The sequence below is a fragment of the Lissotriton vulgaris genome, chromosome 12 (genome assembly GCF_964263255.1).
Source record: "Lissotriton vulgaris chromosome 12, aLisVul1.2, whole genome shotgun sequence".
Classification (NCBI taxonomy): domain Eukaryota; kingdom Metazoa; phylum Chordata; class Amphibia; order Caudata; family Salamandridae; genus Lissotriton; species Lissotriton vulgaris.
Window position 1 is genome coordinate 337,282,602 of NC_141700.1, and position 17,628 is coordinate 337,300,229.

At 42.2% G+C, this 17,628-nt stretch overlaps 1 pseudogene; it reads right to left on the reverse strand.

Moving 5' to 3' along the window:
- Nucleotides 1-827: 827 nt before the first annotated feature.
- Nucleotides 828-17,628, reverse strand: part of LOC147674037 (uncharacterized) — a 148,769-nt pseudogene continuing 131,968 nt past the window's right edge.

The following is a 17,628-nucleotide window of genomic DNA, read 5'->3' on the forward strand; positions in this document are numbered from 1 at the left end:
ACTGACGTTTGGTTGTAACATTCCACCAGATTCAGCAAGAAATATTTGAGTCATCTGTGATTTGCTGTGTTTCTAACATAATGCCAGCCTATTGTTTGAACAAAGGAATAAAGATGGTATATGAGAATACTCTTGTATATATGTTAGTATTTTTTTAACAGAGTTTTATATAGCGCAAACCTGACCCAAATAGGGTATCAGAGAGCTTTACATAGCACCAGTTGCATTGCATGAGGACACATTAATTTTTGTTAGGCACAGGGAAATTAAGTGATTTGCCCACAATCACAGGATGTTCAGCGTCATTGCCGAGACTCGAACCCAGTTCCCCAGATTAGAGGTCAACCGCCCTAGCCGTCAGGCCAACTACTCTCCTAGTTAGTGAGAAATGGTTGTGACCCTGAGCTAAACATTGTATAGATGTAACATATCCATGCTTACACAAGTTGATATTTTTGCCATTGTAAAGTACAGATGGGAATACATATATAAATTTAAAGATGTGATATATAATACAGCAGGCAATGAGTTCCTAACTTGTGTATTTATTGAAATGAACAAAGAGAAAATAAACATTGTGCAACACCAAACAGGGAAAACCAGAATTGATGAAGACATTCATGGTGAATGAAACCATAGTTGTAGATACCAAATTGCTTGAAGTCCAATATTCAAAATACTACTCCCATCAAAAAGGTAAATGTGTCCAGAAATAATCCACGGAGTGAATGTGTTACACACACTGGATAAAATTAAGTGTGAGGTTTCTTGCTGGTGGTGGTGGAGGTTTTCCCATGCACACCTCCTGGAAATTTGCATGGGTGTCCTCACGTGGCAGTGCAGTAGGGATTAACAGCTGTGGAGACAGGGGTGTCTGTAGGTGTGTCTTCCTCTGGCAGGGCCTCCCTTGCTGTGGCTGCTGTAGATGTTGATGGGACCGATGTTTTTGGACCACAGGAAGAGGTAGATGGTGCTGGAAAAACCCTGCACAGGTGTGTGTGTGAATGTCCTGTAGCACCCCTATGAGAGAGCTCATATTGATGGTATGGGCGTGCATCTCTTGGTGTGTGTACCTCTGAAGCTGCTTCATCTCTCAGATTTCAGTTAGTGCCTGGCCCATCATGCCGTTGGAGTCCTGTTAGGCCCCCAAGACTTGGTTGAAGATGGCCTGGTTGTGAGTGGCCTCAGTGGCCTCACTCAGCTGGCCCACAATACCCCCCCCTTGAGCCCTGCCCCCACAAGCTTGTGCCCTTAGGCCAGGGTACCCTCTCTCACTGGGTCTTGGCTCTTCTGTAGCTGGGCTGGTGATTGTCAGCTCATGATCCAGGACTGGGGGGGACACAATGGATGTAACTGTGCTCGGTGCACAGGTTGGGGTGACTGAGGTTGGCTCACATGTTGCAGCTGGGATCAGAGGTATTGGTGTGGGCAGAGTGAGACTCACTGTTGCCGTCCGCCCAGGCTGGCCAGATGGACCAGACCTGTCATCCACGTTGAGATCTCTAGGAGTGTTGTTATCACTGAGGGCTTGATCCTGGGGTGGAGTAGGAGTCTCTTCAATGGCCAAGCTTTTGCCATGTGCTCATCCAGATAGACCTGTTGTGAAACTGAGAACTATTAGTGAAAGTGTGGTATCAAATTCCAAATGCTTTGTGACAAAGTAGAAACATAGGAAACAAAATAGGTAGAGATTACTATTGCGATATATTGCAGAGATTTTGAACTTGTTAACAAGACATTTGGACCCGTTAAATAAATGTACTTGAATTAGTTGTCCTGAGATGTTTCATTTTGGATTAAGGAATATACTTGATATCTCCTAAACATTTACGGCAACACAGTGGAAAGGTAACGTGTATTTCACCATTCCAAGGCTTAGGTTTGTACAAAACAGGTGATCACACAACTTGGTTGTATATTTAGCATTAGTCATGTGAGCAGTGCAGAGTCAATGGGTCACCTGCCACTTCTAATCAGCTGATTTACCTTCAAGTCTTACAAATATTGAATCTGCACACTTGGTTTGTTGTAACTCATGACATCAATAGTTTCAGTTGAGGAGACCAGGACAACATAAAGATAAGTAGGCTGACATGTCTCTCAGTACAGCAATGTATGTGGATTGCTTCTACCATGAGAATTGGACATCAGTTGTAATATGTCAGAACAGTAAGAATGGGCTAAATCACAATTTCATCTTGTGTTGATTTACAGTTGTAGTTGTAGTCATTTCAATCTCTACTTGCCAACACATGCAAAATGATTAGTGTTACACAACTGTTGCCAAAATTCAGCTGAGCTAGACAATACATTCACATAATGACACATATCATGGGTCCTGTAATGATATTTTTATAGTAATACACATACAGCCACCATTCAAACTCCTGGCATGTAATGTAGGTTGATACATGAGTTCTAATAAGCAACAATACACATTTACACAGACAAACCTACATCTACGATACTTTGAGAATTGCATGTTACGAAACTAACTATGCAAAACAATGGAAAAAGCTGAGTTGAGATCAGAACAGAACATGTGTATTTGTAATATGTTTTAGAGAACAGTGGTCCCTATTTTGGAAGGAAAAATGGACAAGCACAATAATCATACGCTATCCAGCGCCAGCAGGAGCCCCCGTGCCCTGACTTTCCGCCGGTATTCAAGAGGTGCAACCTGGCACCTAGCGGAATTGATACTTAACCAAATGCCTTAAGTGCGATCCGGCACTGGCATATATTGATATCAGGAATTGAACCATACAAAGAAGGCCCATAGCCTATTGAAGATTTAGTGGCTGTCAGCCCCTGTTACGGATCTACTGGGCCGTATTCAAAGCGTACCATTACCGTTGAAACCTTGTTCATCCTTCAAACTAATGCGATATAGGCAAAATTTGTGAATAAGCTTAAGACAACAATGAACTATACCTTGTCCTGAAGATGATGCGTTATATTGTTGTGAATAGCATTGAAACGTCGTCGACACTAAAAGCACCATATGCAATATGATTTTATAACATTGTAATGATCAATGGTGTGAAAATGGATATTTAAGTCTGTCATAGTGATTACAAACAAACAGACACATCTTATACCCAGCCTTTGGCCATTCTGTTTTTCGTTGGTTTGTCTTGTGTTCTGTGGGTCACAGCTGTGCCCACTTGTCATTTAATGTTCTGAATCCCAATCAACTGAACTTATATAAAAATCAATTCTTCTCCGGCTGGACGAAAGACATACGATCTATTTTAGCATATGATTATTGTGATTGTCCATTTTTCCTTCCAAAATAGGGACCACTGTTCTCTAAAACATGTTACTGCCCAAGGTCCCTATGGCATACCTTCTGGGTTTCCCTTGTTTTGTATAATAATGTGTATTTGTAAAGCACACGTTCAAATGTAGGTATCTTGGTGCTGAAAAACAGATGTTTATTGTTATCCAGCTCAAGCCAAGACCTTCTCCTCCCAGGGAAACAGATGTATTGGGGTACTGGGAGGACCACCACCAGTCTTCTGGGCCTCCAGGGAATGCACCTTCCCCCTTAGGCTGTTCCACCTCTTCCTAATTTCCTCTTGTGTGCGCATGGTGTTACCCACAGCATTTACTCTGTCAACTATTCTGGACCACATTTCTCTTTTCTTACTGAGAGCTGTATGTTGGTCTTGGGCTCCAAACAATTGTGGCTCTACTCTTATGATTTCATCCACCATGTCTGACAACTCAGCCTCTGAAAAAAGTGGATTTTTTGGGCGTGACAAAACTCAGAATTAAAGTGAGTGATAATAAAAAAAAATCCCCAAGGGATGTGAGAAAAATGTGCAACAAAAGTATTTGGAGAGTGGTAAACGGACGGTGTAGAAAAAGGCTGCCTTCTCTCACCTGAAATTGGGTTCTTACTTGCTGTCCTGCAGTGGATTGGCAAAGGATCATGGTCTGAAATGGTCTGTATTTTATAGTGTGATGTGCAGCTGTAGTCACTTGGCCAATGGACATCAGGTGTGTTGTAATCGTATCCATCCAATGGCCACTGTTGATGTGCTTTTCTGAGAGAAAACCTCATCGGACTACTGCCGCCAAGGAACCACCACAAGGGGATGGCCTGGACACCTCTGTCCTCGTAATTGGATCAGAGGTAAACCCCGGCCCTGACAGCGATGGAGTATGTATTGCCAACATTGTAGTCAGCTGAGGTGCTGGCAGGACAGACTCAGTCTGCTCCCCTCCCCAGCCAAAGTCGAGAAAGTCATCAACGTCGAGCTCTCTGAGTTCATTGATACAAACCACATCCTAGACCTCTCCTAATCAAGCTTCAGAAGCAACCAGAGCAAAGAGACTGATCTCCTTTCCGCCACAGATGACATCCACACCCTCATCAACCGAGGAGAGACTTCAGCTCTCATCCTCCTGGACCTCTCAGCTACCTTCGACACCATCTCCCGCCACACCCTCTGCGCAGGTCTCTACAATGCCAGCAACCATCACAAAGCCCTAGAATGGATCCGATCCTTCCTCACTGGCTGAACAAGGTGAGTCAGACTTTCACAGAGATTAATTGCAGAGGGCCTCAGGGATCATCCCTAAGCCCCACCATCTTCAACATCGACATGGCCCACTTGCAGCCATAATCAGAAGCCAACGACTCGACAATCTCTCCTATGCCGATGACACCCAGCTGAATCTCTTTCTCACTGATGAACCCACAGCTGCCAAGAGGAACTTCCACAATGGGATGAAGGAAGTCACCACCTGGATGAAGTATAGCTGTCTCAAGTTCAACTCAGAAAAGACTGAAGTCCTCATCTTAGGCTCCACCCCCTCTGCTAGGCATGACTCGTGTTGGCCTGCAGGGCTCAGAAGCCCCCTACACACACAGACTATGCACACAGACCGTGGCATCCTCCTGGATTCCTTGCTCTCAATCAACTGCTAAATCAACACCTTCTCATCCTCCTTCTTCGACATGCTCCACTGCTTTGTAAGGTCTTCAGATGGATCCCCACTGAGTCCTGGAAAGCAGTCACCCATAAGCTTGTCAGCAGCAGACAACTACGGCAACGTCCTCTATGCCAGCACCACCCAGAAACTCCTAAAGAAACTGCAGAGCATCCAGAATGACTATCCCAGATTCAACCTGAACATCCTACACGTCAGCCACATCACCGCCCACCTATGAGACCTTTACTGACTACCTATCAACAAAGATTTACCTTCAAGTTAATCACACACACCTAAAAATCCCTCCACAACACTGGACCTGCAGAGCTCAACCACCACCTCTCCTTCTCCACTCCCACCAGACGTCTCTACTCTGCCCAAAAGGCCCTGGCCACCATCCCACAAATCTACAAGACCACGGCCAGAGAAATATCCTCCTCCTACCTCACTGCGAAGACCTGTAACTCCTTGCCTCTGCACCTCAGGCAATCACCATCTCTGCAGCAATTCAGGAAGGACCTCAAGACATGGCTCTTCGACTGATCTGCAGATCCACCACCCCTCTCCTCAGCACCTTGAGACCCTAATAGGTGTGAAGTCCCTCTTTACAAAAAATGTGATCGAATGCTTAATTGATTGATTACATCATACTACGGCAGGTGGAAGACTGATGGCTCAGTGGTTTTCTTGGGACTGCCGCTACAGCAGTAGGGAGGAAAGACCTTTAGTGTTGAACCAATTCACATCACATATACTTGTTTCTTATGCATCGGAGAGTTAGCTGACTTTCTGAAAATTGGGTGTATGTAACAAGTTTGTTCAATCTAGAAATTCCAAAAGTATATTTACGGTTTCTCAGTAACTTTCTGATAATGCCAGCAAATGTTTCTGTAAGTTGTAAATCACAGTAACCTTGTTGAGCTGCACTGCATGATGGAGAATAGGCAGGAATGGGTAATATATAAGGCAATACAGAGCATTCATGGCATTTCCTCTGCACTGGCGTCCTTTTGTCAGTCTAGCGCCAATGCACCTCCCTGCACAAAAACAATCCTGCGAGGCATTTTCCTCTTTCTACACGGCTAGAGTGGTAGACCTCGAAGCTGGGAAACTGGATTACAGTTTTGGTAGGGACGCTAAACATCCTGTGATTCTGGGAAAATCACTTAGAGCCCGATTACGATGGAGGCGGACTGACATCCACTGCCACCCTATGGGAGATTGGGACCGCCTGACAGGCTGTCGGCATTTTGATGCGACCGCCACCACTGCAGTTGCAATGTTTATATTTTACATTGTGGCGAATGCTGCAGGCTGCAGCACCGGCCTTAATGCAAAAAGGGACGCTTTACACATCCTTGCACTATGTCGCAGGCACCATGCAGTACCTGCCACATTGTGCAGTGATAAGTAAGGCTACCATAAGTGTCCCCCAGGTCTTGTGTCTGCGGGCAAGGGGGTGAGAGGGGTCCGCTAGGGGCCCCCAATGTCCCTGTCTGCCAGCCTTTTAATGGCTGGTTCACCGCCTTGAAATAGTCGATAGAAAGGAACTTTGTAATCCATACGGCAGTGCCTGGTAGGCACCGCCAACATTGTAGGGACTACAAGCCCCTTGCCGCATCAGAGGGTTTAAGAAGCTTGGGGATGCGTGGCGGTCAGTTTTTCCAACCGACAACACACCGTCCGCCATTGTAAAGTGACGGGCGGTGATTCAGTCACAGATGGGCTGTCGGTGGCGGTTTTCACCTCCATCGTAATCGGGCCCTAAATCTCCCTCTGCCTAGCATAAAAAAAAATGTGTCCATCTGTAACACAACTAGTGCTCATTTAAAGCACTCTGATACCTCGATGTCGAGTTAGCTCTATATAAATATCTCCCAAAAAACTGGCCTTGCATGGTTACATAAATCTAAATTAAGGTTTGCGTAGTTGTTGCACCACGTTTCGTGGTGCAAAAGTGACGTAAACCAGCTTGTGAATAGGCCCCCATGTTCTTAGACAAATGGTTCATTTTCCTACCTTGTTGAGCTTCTGGTGCTATATATGGTGTTAACAAAATATCCATGGAAATGATTACCAAGCAAACGTACTGAGTTGTGATTTCTGCGCTATTATGATATTATGATAAGTACGTGCCTTCTTTCCACTGTTGTTGGGCTTCTGTGTCAACCGCTCACTGGTGAGTGCTCAAAAGCAGCAGCAGATGTTCAGGGTAGCAGCACAGCAGGAAGTTGTGCAGCTGCGCACAATATGTATTCAGGCTTGCCCACACACCATATTGTTAACAATTTTAATGACAATGTTGACTCTCATGTTAAAGAAGAAAATAAGCCTCTTGAAAAAAAAAAAGATTGTACCATTTGATCACGTACGCGACAGATGGGTGGTTTAATTGAAAAAAAAGAGAAATGCCATAATTTTTTTAACGTTTCCTGTTCATCCCACTCTGTCAGGTAATTTTGAAATGCCGCTTAAAACCAATACGATAACTTCTGCATGTGTGTCTTCACTCAGAAATGATTCAGTGTGTTACCGATATGTTTTTTTGATTCCATTATTCACAGACTTGCAAAACAATTGCACTACTTTGGTGGTTCAAGATAACAGTTAAGGTTGCCATCCGGAGAGGGAACGAGCCAAAGAGGTACTTAGAAGAAAGTGCGTACATTCAAAGAAAAGCAATGAGAAAAAATAAGGCAAGCTCTGGCAAAGCCAAATAGATCTGTTTTTAATGTGACAATCACATGTAAACTGCATGATTGCATGCATCTGTTAGCACAATAAATCCAGAGCTTTTTCTGGTAGTTTTCTTTCGAAGTTTGCTTATGTTAGGTGCACTAAACATTATATTACTGTTTGTTTAGCTTTAGAATAACAAGTAGTAATAAAGTATTCTGCCTTGCATTAATATCGTACACTATATTTATTTTCATCACAAGAGTAATCTCATTCGTTTAATGTTTGCTTCATTCAAAGAATACCAGAGCAACAAACAAGAACATAGGATGATGGACTACAAGTGTACATGGGTTCATGGATTATAAACAGGGCCATTGAAATTATGCAACAGGGAAGGCCTAAATTATGCACCAGAGAGTCCTTAGTTAGCTCTCACCTCTCTATGCCCCACTCTTCCCCTCAAGGGTTTCCTTTGAATTTTAAATACGGATGCCACCAGACCACCAGGCATCATCCAATCACCTTGCAGGCTCTTCCAGGTCCTAGCCAAGCCCAACCAGGACCTCGATATCAGAGAGTGTACTTAAACCATGGAAGTACAATCAGTAGAATGAGTGCACAGCAGTGACCTAGCAGCATAGCAACGTCACACTCAGGCAAGATTAGCGATCATAATTGCTCTCAATTGCGCTGAAATACCCCCTCACCTCTCCAGGAAATGCCACTGGCAGGCCGATGACTAATCGCTAACAGTTAACAGAAACCACGTATTAGGCCAGCATGACTCACGGGTTGCGGGGTGGGCGCAGGGTTGGGGTGTAGGTAGGCGCAAGGGGGGAACGGAGGGGGTGCATGAGTCACAATAAAAAGAAAACACTTACCTTCAGGGTCTCGTGCGTCTCTGCTTTCGTTTCCAGGAACAGAAAGCACCCGGCACACAGGCTCCCATGACCAAACAGCGCTGTGATTGGTCTGAGCGCTGTGAAAGCCTGCATGGAGAACAGGGAAAGTGTATATCACATCTAAAGAGGTGAGATTAGAGTAGGAGAAATTGGGACTCGTCCTCCATGAATCTGTCAAATAGCCAAAAGAGAGTCCCTTCTGTCAAAGAAGGAAAAGCAAACCTCTTTTTAGGACTGAAAGGAAAGAAAAGCTTTTTCTTTCAAATAACCCTCACCCTCCTGTGTTACCCCTTGGTGGCATGCTTCATCATAGGGTTCATACCTGCCCTCTACGGACAGGGGTGTGCTGCCACCTACGGAGACGCAGGAGCACTTTATAGAAACAAGCATTTGCAATGCAATAGGTCTCGTATTTTTTAAAGTTAGCGATATCGGCGTTGTAAATGACCAAGGGCCAGATGTAGGAAGCCTAATTCTGGTCGGTAATGGCCGAAATTACCGACCGGAATTAGGCTTTTCAGATGTAGGTGGTCAAATTGTAGGATTCGGTAATTTACAGAATCGCTAACTTAAGGAATCGGTAAATTACCGAATTCTTAGCATACCGATTCGGTAAATTACCGAATCCTTAATGTCGAGAGCACTCAAGTGTACTTTTTTGTAATGAGTTTAATTAATCAACAAATAAATGTACTATTACACTCAAATGAGTGCTTTTTACATTAAGGATTTGTTATTTACCACCAATTATCAGTTGGTGGCAAATTTTGAATACCTTTTAAAAAGCAATTTTGTGCTTTTTATTCAGTGCCATGTGGCAGACATACATGTATTCTGCCACATGTGCACCCTTGCACTATACAGGGGTGCAACAGGGTGTCAATGTGACAGCCTGCCACCCGTAGGTCTACCCCCTATTACCGATTCGGTATTTGCCGAATCGGTAATTCTCATTCCTTCCTATGGGCCTCCAGGCCCATAGGAATGAATGGGGAATACAGATTCGGTAAATACTGAATCGGTATTTACCAAATTTTACCGATTCGGTAAAATTTACCGAATCATTAGCTACATATCATTTACCGATTCTAAAATACTGAATTGGTAAAATTCGGTATTTTAGAATCAGTAAATGATATTAACCTACATCTGGCCCAATGTCTTTTAAACATGCGTTTTGGTTTGGCATTTGCCTGAAGCGACATTGATGGGAGATGACAAAGGAGCTGTGAAGGGAAGAAGGTAAACGGACAGGGGGATGGGAGTGAACGATGCCACTGAGACCTGATGCAGTTAAAAGTTCAAATGTGTACATAACATTAAATTAACATTAGCCTAAACAGCCACAAAGAACATTAAATACTATCCTCGCTCTTGTTTTCCCTTGCATATGAGAATGAGAGGCAGCAAAACAATCACAAGAGTAATATGCTGCCTGACAAAAAATGAGCACACCCTGTGTGCCTTACAAATAAACACTCCTGTAGGGGCACAACTTTCTGCCATGCATACAGAGACCTTGCATGGGATACACAAAAATACTTAATTGTGGGGTTCGTAATGGAATTGGAATGTTTGGGGACGTGAGATTCCCGGAGCGGCAAATGCTTCTGAGGTTGATGGCTAACTATTATTAATGATTTGTCCTGCTTACAGTAACGTGTTGTGGACATCTTTTCAGTGTCGATGAGTTGACTGTCAGCTTTTCCACCTCCATTGCATTCCTGGTGTTCATTTGGGATACTGCATTGATCCCTGCAGTTTCCTTGGATGCCGGTTTTCCAGTTTTCTTTTGCTGTCTTCTGCCTGAAGAAGTCCTGGGGTCGGTTGCGCAACAGCTGGAACACCCCAGCTGGAACACCCCTCCCAATGCCAGAGGCGAGCAGTGCAGTTCTTGCTTCTGTATTCTTCTTCGAAACTTATTTTTGAGGCGCACTGCCAGGGAGCAGGATCTGGTTGTTGGAGGTATTGTATCTACATTACGGTGATAGGCACACCCATTTAATTGCCTGTCAACCGACAGCCCTTCAGTTGTCATTACACAGTGGCATATTTACGTGATGGGCACACCTTTTGCATTGCGTCCCTGCTGAAAATCAGCCCTTCAGTTGTCATTACACAGTGGCATATTTACGAGGATGGGCACACCTTTAGCATTGCGTACCTGCTGAAAGTTTCTTCATTAATTGAACAAAGAGATTGACATTGCTGGAATTTTAAACCTGTCTTCTACACCTATTGGTTTACCTGCCATATTCGTGGTGTGCATTTCGTCCAAATTTTGTTGTGTTGACTTACTTTAACATTTATTTGTAGCAGCAACTCACTTTGCGTGCATACAGTTATGGAAGGAATATCTCCACCACCTCCATTTTTAGCAAATGCTGACACTCCACTGTTGAACTGGGTACAATGGCTTGAAGCTTTTGAAGCATATCTAGATGCTATAGATGGAGATACTTTCAGGTTTATGAAGAAAAACGCATTGATGGTATACAATTTAGGTCATGAGGGCAGGTCAATTTTGAAAACGTTACATATTGAAACAGTAAATGTACTTCCCAGTGGGGAGGGTGATTTTCAGCCTTTAGTAGATGAATATGATTCATTGATTCAAACTTTGAGCAATAGATTTTCATCCAAAAAATGTGGTATTCGAAAGACACAGGTTCCTGTAACGTGCACAACTACCTGGGGAGTCCATTGGCAATGTTGTGTCTTCTCTACATACTTTATCTTTAAACTGTAATTATCGTGAATTGAAGGGGGAGATTATTTGTGATCAACTTATTGAAAAAATGAGTAATAGGAAAATTCAAGAACGAATATTAGCTAGTGAAGATCCTTGTTTGGATCCAACATTGAGAATTGCTAGGAGCATTGGACATTCTGAATTAGCTAGTACTCATCCTAATTTATGTTGTTAAGAGGTGAAAGCTGCACATCCACAAACAAATCTTGTGGGTCTTCATGGAAATCTGATAAAGAGTATGTTTGTTTTAGATGTGGTAGTAGGTCACATGTGGCTAATTTTAAACAATGTCCTGCTTTAAGTAAGACATGATTCAAATGTGGTAGGGGAGGTCAGTTTTCCAGTTTTTGCAAAGCAAGTAGTCAAAAGAAGCAAGTCAAAAATGCATGGGTGAGGATAATATGGACAAAGAAAGTTTGGGTGGTGATGGCTATGTTGGTATGATTAAGGAAGAGGAGCCAGAACAATTAGAAGACAATTGTGTTTTCATCAGACAAATGAGTAATTGAAAACCACCATTTTGTCACCTTTTAATTAACGGCCGAAGTGTAAATGTGATGGAAGATTCTGGTTCTGCTGTCACTTTGTTAGGTGAAAATGAGTTTGTTAAATTTCAAGATGTAGTGTTGGAAACAACTGATAATAAGTTGTTTGCATATGGTGGAAAAAAGTGGAAGTAGTTGGAAAATTCAGAGCTGATTTGAAGTTTTGCGACAATTGTACTAATACTGATGTTTCGGTTTAAAGATGGGTCGAATTTGTTGGGTTGGGACGACCAGGGAGAACGGAACATAATTTTGGATCCCAACCATCCTGATGTAGTATTAACTAAGGAACAGTTAATGAATCATTGTTTGAGTGCTGATGAAAGAGAGCATGATGTTGAATATTGAAGTGGTTCGATGAATTTAAAGAGGTGTTTTGTGACCAGTTAGGTAAGCTGCGAGATTTCAAACATAGCATTGTTTTAAAAAGTAATGCCATTCCTGTGGTACACAAAGCTAGGAAGGTGCCTTTATATTTGAGACAGGAGCTGAAACAGGAACTTGACAAGTTGTGTGCAATGTCAATCATTGAACCCATCGAAGGGTCAGAGTGTTTGTCCCCAGTTGTGTTGGCAAGTAAAGCTGACAAGTCTTTGCACTTATGTGTTGATCTCAGCGATCTCAATTGTAATATTTGGGTGGATCACCAACCTTTGCCAAATATTACCAAAATGGTATCCTCTTTAGATCAGGCTGCTGATTTTACATCATTTGATATGTCAGCTGCGTATCACCAAATTGAACTACACCATGACTCCAAACACTTAACTTCATTTGTAACTCCTGAGGGTGTCTTTTGCATCTTCTGTGTTCCAGAGGGTCATGGATATTTTATTCAAAGGAATGAACGGGGTAGCATGCTTTCAAGACGGCATCTTGATGAATGACAAAGATAATGATGAATATGATTCACATGTGAGGATGGTTTTGGATATTTTGAAAGCTATTGGTATGACTCTGAGAAAGGACAAGTGTAGATTTGCGCAGTCTGGTGTTGATTATTTGGGACACCATATATCTGCTGAAGGGTTAAAACCTAAATGAAAGATTTTGAAGGCCATTTAAGATGCACCATCACCTAAGGAGAAGGATCAACTCAGGTCTTTTCTGAGTCTAGTGGAATTCTATGCAAAATTTGTTCCACAATTTGCTAGTAAAACGTCTGTGTTACGCAACTTACTCAGAAAGAATGTGAGATATGAATGGTCTAATGAGTGTGAATTTGTTTCCAAAGAAATCAAAAGAAATATAGTTTCAGCATGCCCTTTGAAACCCTTTAATACAAGTAATATGAGTATTTTGATGACGGATGCTAGCAGTGTTGGATTAGGGGGAGTATTGTTGCAGAAACGTTCTAATGGGAGTGAAGAGGTTATAGCTTTCGCCTCGCCTACGCTACGGGGAGCTGAAGCCACTTATTCGACCATTGAATGGGAGGCTTTAGCTATGTGTTGGGGAACTGAGTACTTCAAGACCTACTTGCGGGAAGAGAATTCATTCTACCTACAGACCACAAGCCTTTAGTGGAATTATTTAGTACTCGGGCTGGAGGAAAAGCAACACCCCGTATTGCCAAATGGTAATGTCGTATGCAAGATTTCCACTACGTGTTAGAGCATGTGTCTGGCAAAAGGAACTTTGCAGCAGATTGTTTGTCAAGGTTACCTGTGCAAGATGATTGCGGTGTGAACAATTGTGATGCCCAGTATTTGCTCATGGTTTGTGTGATGAGTTCTGTGGATGAGGGGTTGGATGGAGCATTGTGTGAAAAGATCTGGATGGAAATGTTGGAAAAAGACAAAGTTTTGTCACTTGTAAAGATGTATGTAGTACAAGGTTGGCCCAAGGCTAGGATGTTACAGGATAGTTTTGTTGCATTTGAGAAATTGAGTGACAAATTATCTATTGTCAATGATATTGTTCAGAGAGGAGGTTTTTTGGTAGTTCCTGAAGGTCTGAGAAACAAGATTTTACATCTGGCACTTGTTGGTCATGGTGGTATTAGAGCACTTACGCGGAGGATCAGGGAGGATTTTTGCTGGCCTGGTGTGGACAGGATGGCGGAATAGTATGTTAAAGATTGCAATGCTTGTGTTATCAGTGATAAGTCTCAAGTCACTGTACCATCTCCCGTTGTATCGGTTGTGCCACCATCCATGCCATGGAACAAGTTAGCTTTGGATATTTCGGACCATTTGCAATGTTGGTTAGCACACCCAAGTTTGTTTTGGTACTGATTGATTAATTGTCCAGGTGGCTTGAGGTAAAGGTGGTTGAGTGTTTTACCATTTCTGTTGTGTTAGATTTTCTGAGTGAAGTTTTTGACAGAGAAGGTTATCCCGTGGAACTAGTCACAGATAATGGAACCCAATTAGAATCTGTGGAGAGGACTGTATTCCTGCATAGAAATGGCATTTGCCATATTAAGACTTCCCTTTACCATCTTAGGAGTAATGGATTGGTGGAGAGGTTTCATCGTGTGATTAAAGATCAGTTACATTTGGCTTTTGTGAATAATCTGAGTTGGAAGAAGGTTATGAAGGATGGGTTGTGGGCCTACAGAACAACTCCACATAGTGTGACTGGAGTGTCCCCTTAACTCTTATGAGGGGGAGAGTAGCAGGGTCTCATTTGAATAAAGATTGGATGGACTGAAAACTGGTGGGCCGTGATGTGCTTGGAAGGGTGTTGGATGTAGGAAAGGCATTGTCAAGTAAAGCCGAGGTGAAAGCTGATGGGAGAAGACTGTCGGTAAATATTGGTGATTGGGTTTGCATCAAAAAACCTGGTATTGTAAGGAAGGGTTGCTCCAAGTATTCTACTCCTAAAAGGGTGGTTGGGGTTCGCGATCATGTTATTGTTGTGGAAGGAGGGAAGGTGTGGATTTAGAGTGGTTTCTTTGATTCCAAAAAAACAAAACCACTGTGGTGCGTGACAATTTTAGTGGTTGTGATGACACGTATGTTGGTGAGCATTTTGACGATGATGTTACTGTTTCTGGTGCTGGTTGGAGTAGTACAGCAGATGGAGGAGCAGTCAGGAACAGGAGGCTCCCATCAAAGTACAATGATTTTGTCATGCATTAAGTCATTTTGCCATTCTTTTTCTTAGTACCCAGTTAACCCTGTATTTCCTATTACTGCACAATTTGTGTTATTTGGCTTATTTTCATGTTAATTGTTTTCTTATTTGTTTTTGTGTTTTATGAAAGAATGGATATATGTGGGGTTCGTTTATGAAATTGGAATGTTTGGTGACGAGAGATTCCCGGAGCGGCAGTTGCTGCTGAGGTGGATGGCTGAAGGTCATTAAAGATTTGTCCTGCTTACCGTGACCTGTTGTGGACATCTTTTCATTAGTGAAATCCCCTAAAGCCCACTCCGACTGGAGGAGCCTAAAAGGTACATTAATACTTAACACTTAGCAGACACAAATCATGAATTACTTTTGCATTGAAACAAACAAATGTAGATGCAAGCACACCAGTTACATTTTCTTAAAACACACACATAATAGCACATCAATCAACATGTGTTGTGAATGTCCTTTGTATCACACACACAGAAAATGGATATTGTTGCTCAGAAATGTACGCCAACTGTTTTAAAAGAGAATGCATCCCTGGTCTACCATGTAAAACAAACAGAAGAGCATTGATTTTGAAATGCAAGTCCTACTTTTGTTCTCTTGTAGTGACAAGAATCTTGATGTGCTCTGGCAAGGAATAATAGAACAGTCTGTTTGAAAAGCGATGGAAAAGAGTCCACACAATTTTCCAGAACTGTAAATGAGCCACCACAGTAAAGTACAGAAGTAATGTACTATGGATTATGGTAAAGCAATGATATGTGAGGTATTCTAAGTTCAGGTGGCCCTGTACTGGTAATTCTACTTTCAAACGTTTCTCCCAAGGACTTGAAAAAGCACCCCAAAAAAATATAATAAGGCATTTATTACACAATCACAAAAGGAAAACCGAGCTAAAGCATGTTTCCAGACAGTCTTATTCCATTGAAAATAATTACACTTACAAAATTCAGTAGAAATTGATAACAGAGAGAAATACACACAGGTCTTCAGTTTTACCTGCACACTCTAGTTCAGTGTACTAAATGGCAGTGCGAAAAAGGCTGGGTAGGAACATACAACCACTATCAGAGCATGACATTTAAATCCCTAGCTTAAAGTTTCTCAACATATCCCATCCGCTGAGAAGACGTGGTTATTGTACACTCAAAAACATCAGTGCTAAAATGAGTAATTATAACCTTTGGAATCTGATTTAAGGTATACAAATACATTAATAAATGCCTACAGAACGCATGGTTCCCTGGCACTGTGAACTTACTGATAAGTAGGAGAAATAATGAAAATAATCCATAAGTTGCTGGCAAGACCTTACAAACACACACAGCTCCAGACAGTGAACGTTACATTATTCTGTATATTCCAACTCCACTGTTCGTGCACTTAATTGAAAGTAGGCAAAACCGCTGAACAAAGCTAAAAATACTGTGAGCTGATGCAAACTTAATGAAATGAACAACTCAGAATTTCATCACCTTCCTAAACCGTACATTCCTGACCGCTGTGAAAAAGCATGAATGGGGGGCACTGGACAGGCAATACAGGCGACTGTAAAGAGGTGAGGAGTCAAAGGTTGAAGTTATGTAGATAAATCTTCTTTATTTCAAGATAATAAAATATACGTCCCAGCCACAAGAGATTCAACAGCAAATGCCCGCTTAAGAAATTCTGTCACCAGGCATAAACACATTCTAAATTCTAGGCTGGTTGACTAAACACTAACTTAAAGGAATATTACACACCTTTCCCCAAACAGAAACAAAAGAATTACAAATAGCAAAATTTTGTTACAGACATAATCGTGCAACTTTGTAGGAACAGAACAGGTGCGGGAACTCCTACGCAGAGGAGATATATGTTGTGAAGAAGGAGATTGTAAAGCATGAGAATGAGAGGAAGAAAAACCACGTACAGGGGCAATCCTGTTGAGATTCCATATGCGACCATCGTCTAGTTTTACAGCATTTAAAAATACCTTGACCACCTTATGCGGAATAGAGAATTTTTTTCCTCCAGATTTTTGCGGAGAACGAACTCTAACCCAAACTCCTACGTTGACTAATGTATGAGCAACAGCATGTCTGGCATCAAAGGTTGCTTTTATATTTTTGGACTTGGTATCTTGGCGAACTCTCCATAGAGCATCCTCAGGAAACCTAATATCAGCTCCATACCCTCTCATCCAGGTTTGGAACAATTGAATGTTAGGTGTACTCCCACGAAATAACTCAAATTGAACTTTTTCTGTAGTGGAATGAGGAGTTAAACGATAGGCCGTAACTTTTTCTAACATAGCATTTCTCCAGTCGTGCCCTTGTTCTTTGGCTGACTGAATTGATTCCTTTAGTACACGATTGAATCTCTCAACCATACTGTTGCATTCGGGATGGTAAAGAGAGCATTTTCTATGAACAATAGCTCTCTTATAGAAAATCTTCCATCTCTTTAGAGACCAGTTGCACCCCATTGTCACTCAATAAAGTCTCAGGAAGACCTTCTTTGTAAAAAATGTTCTCTAAGAATTTTATTATGTCATGAGTTTCAATACTCTGAGTGACCTTTACTTCTGGGCACCTAGAATACATATCAATAAGAACAAGGACGTAAAACTGACTAGACTTTGAATAAATTGGTCCTAAGAGATCAAGTGCAACATCTTGCCAGCACCTATTGGGAGGATTACGTATAAACATTGGTTGAGTCCTAGTCTTGCACACTT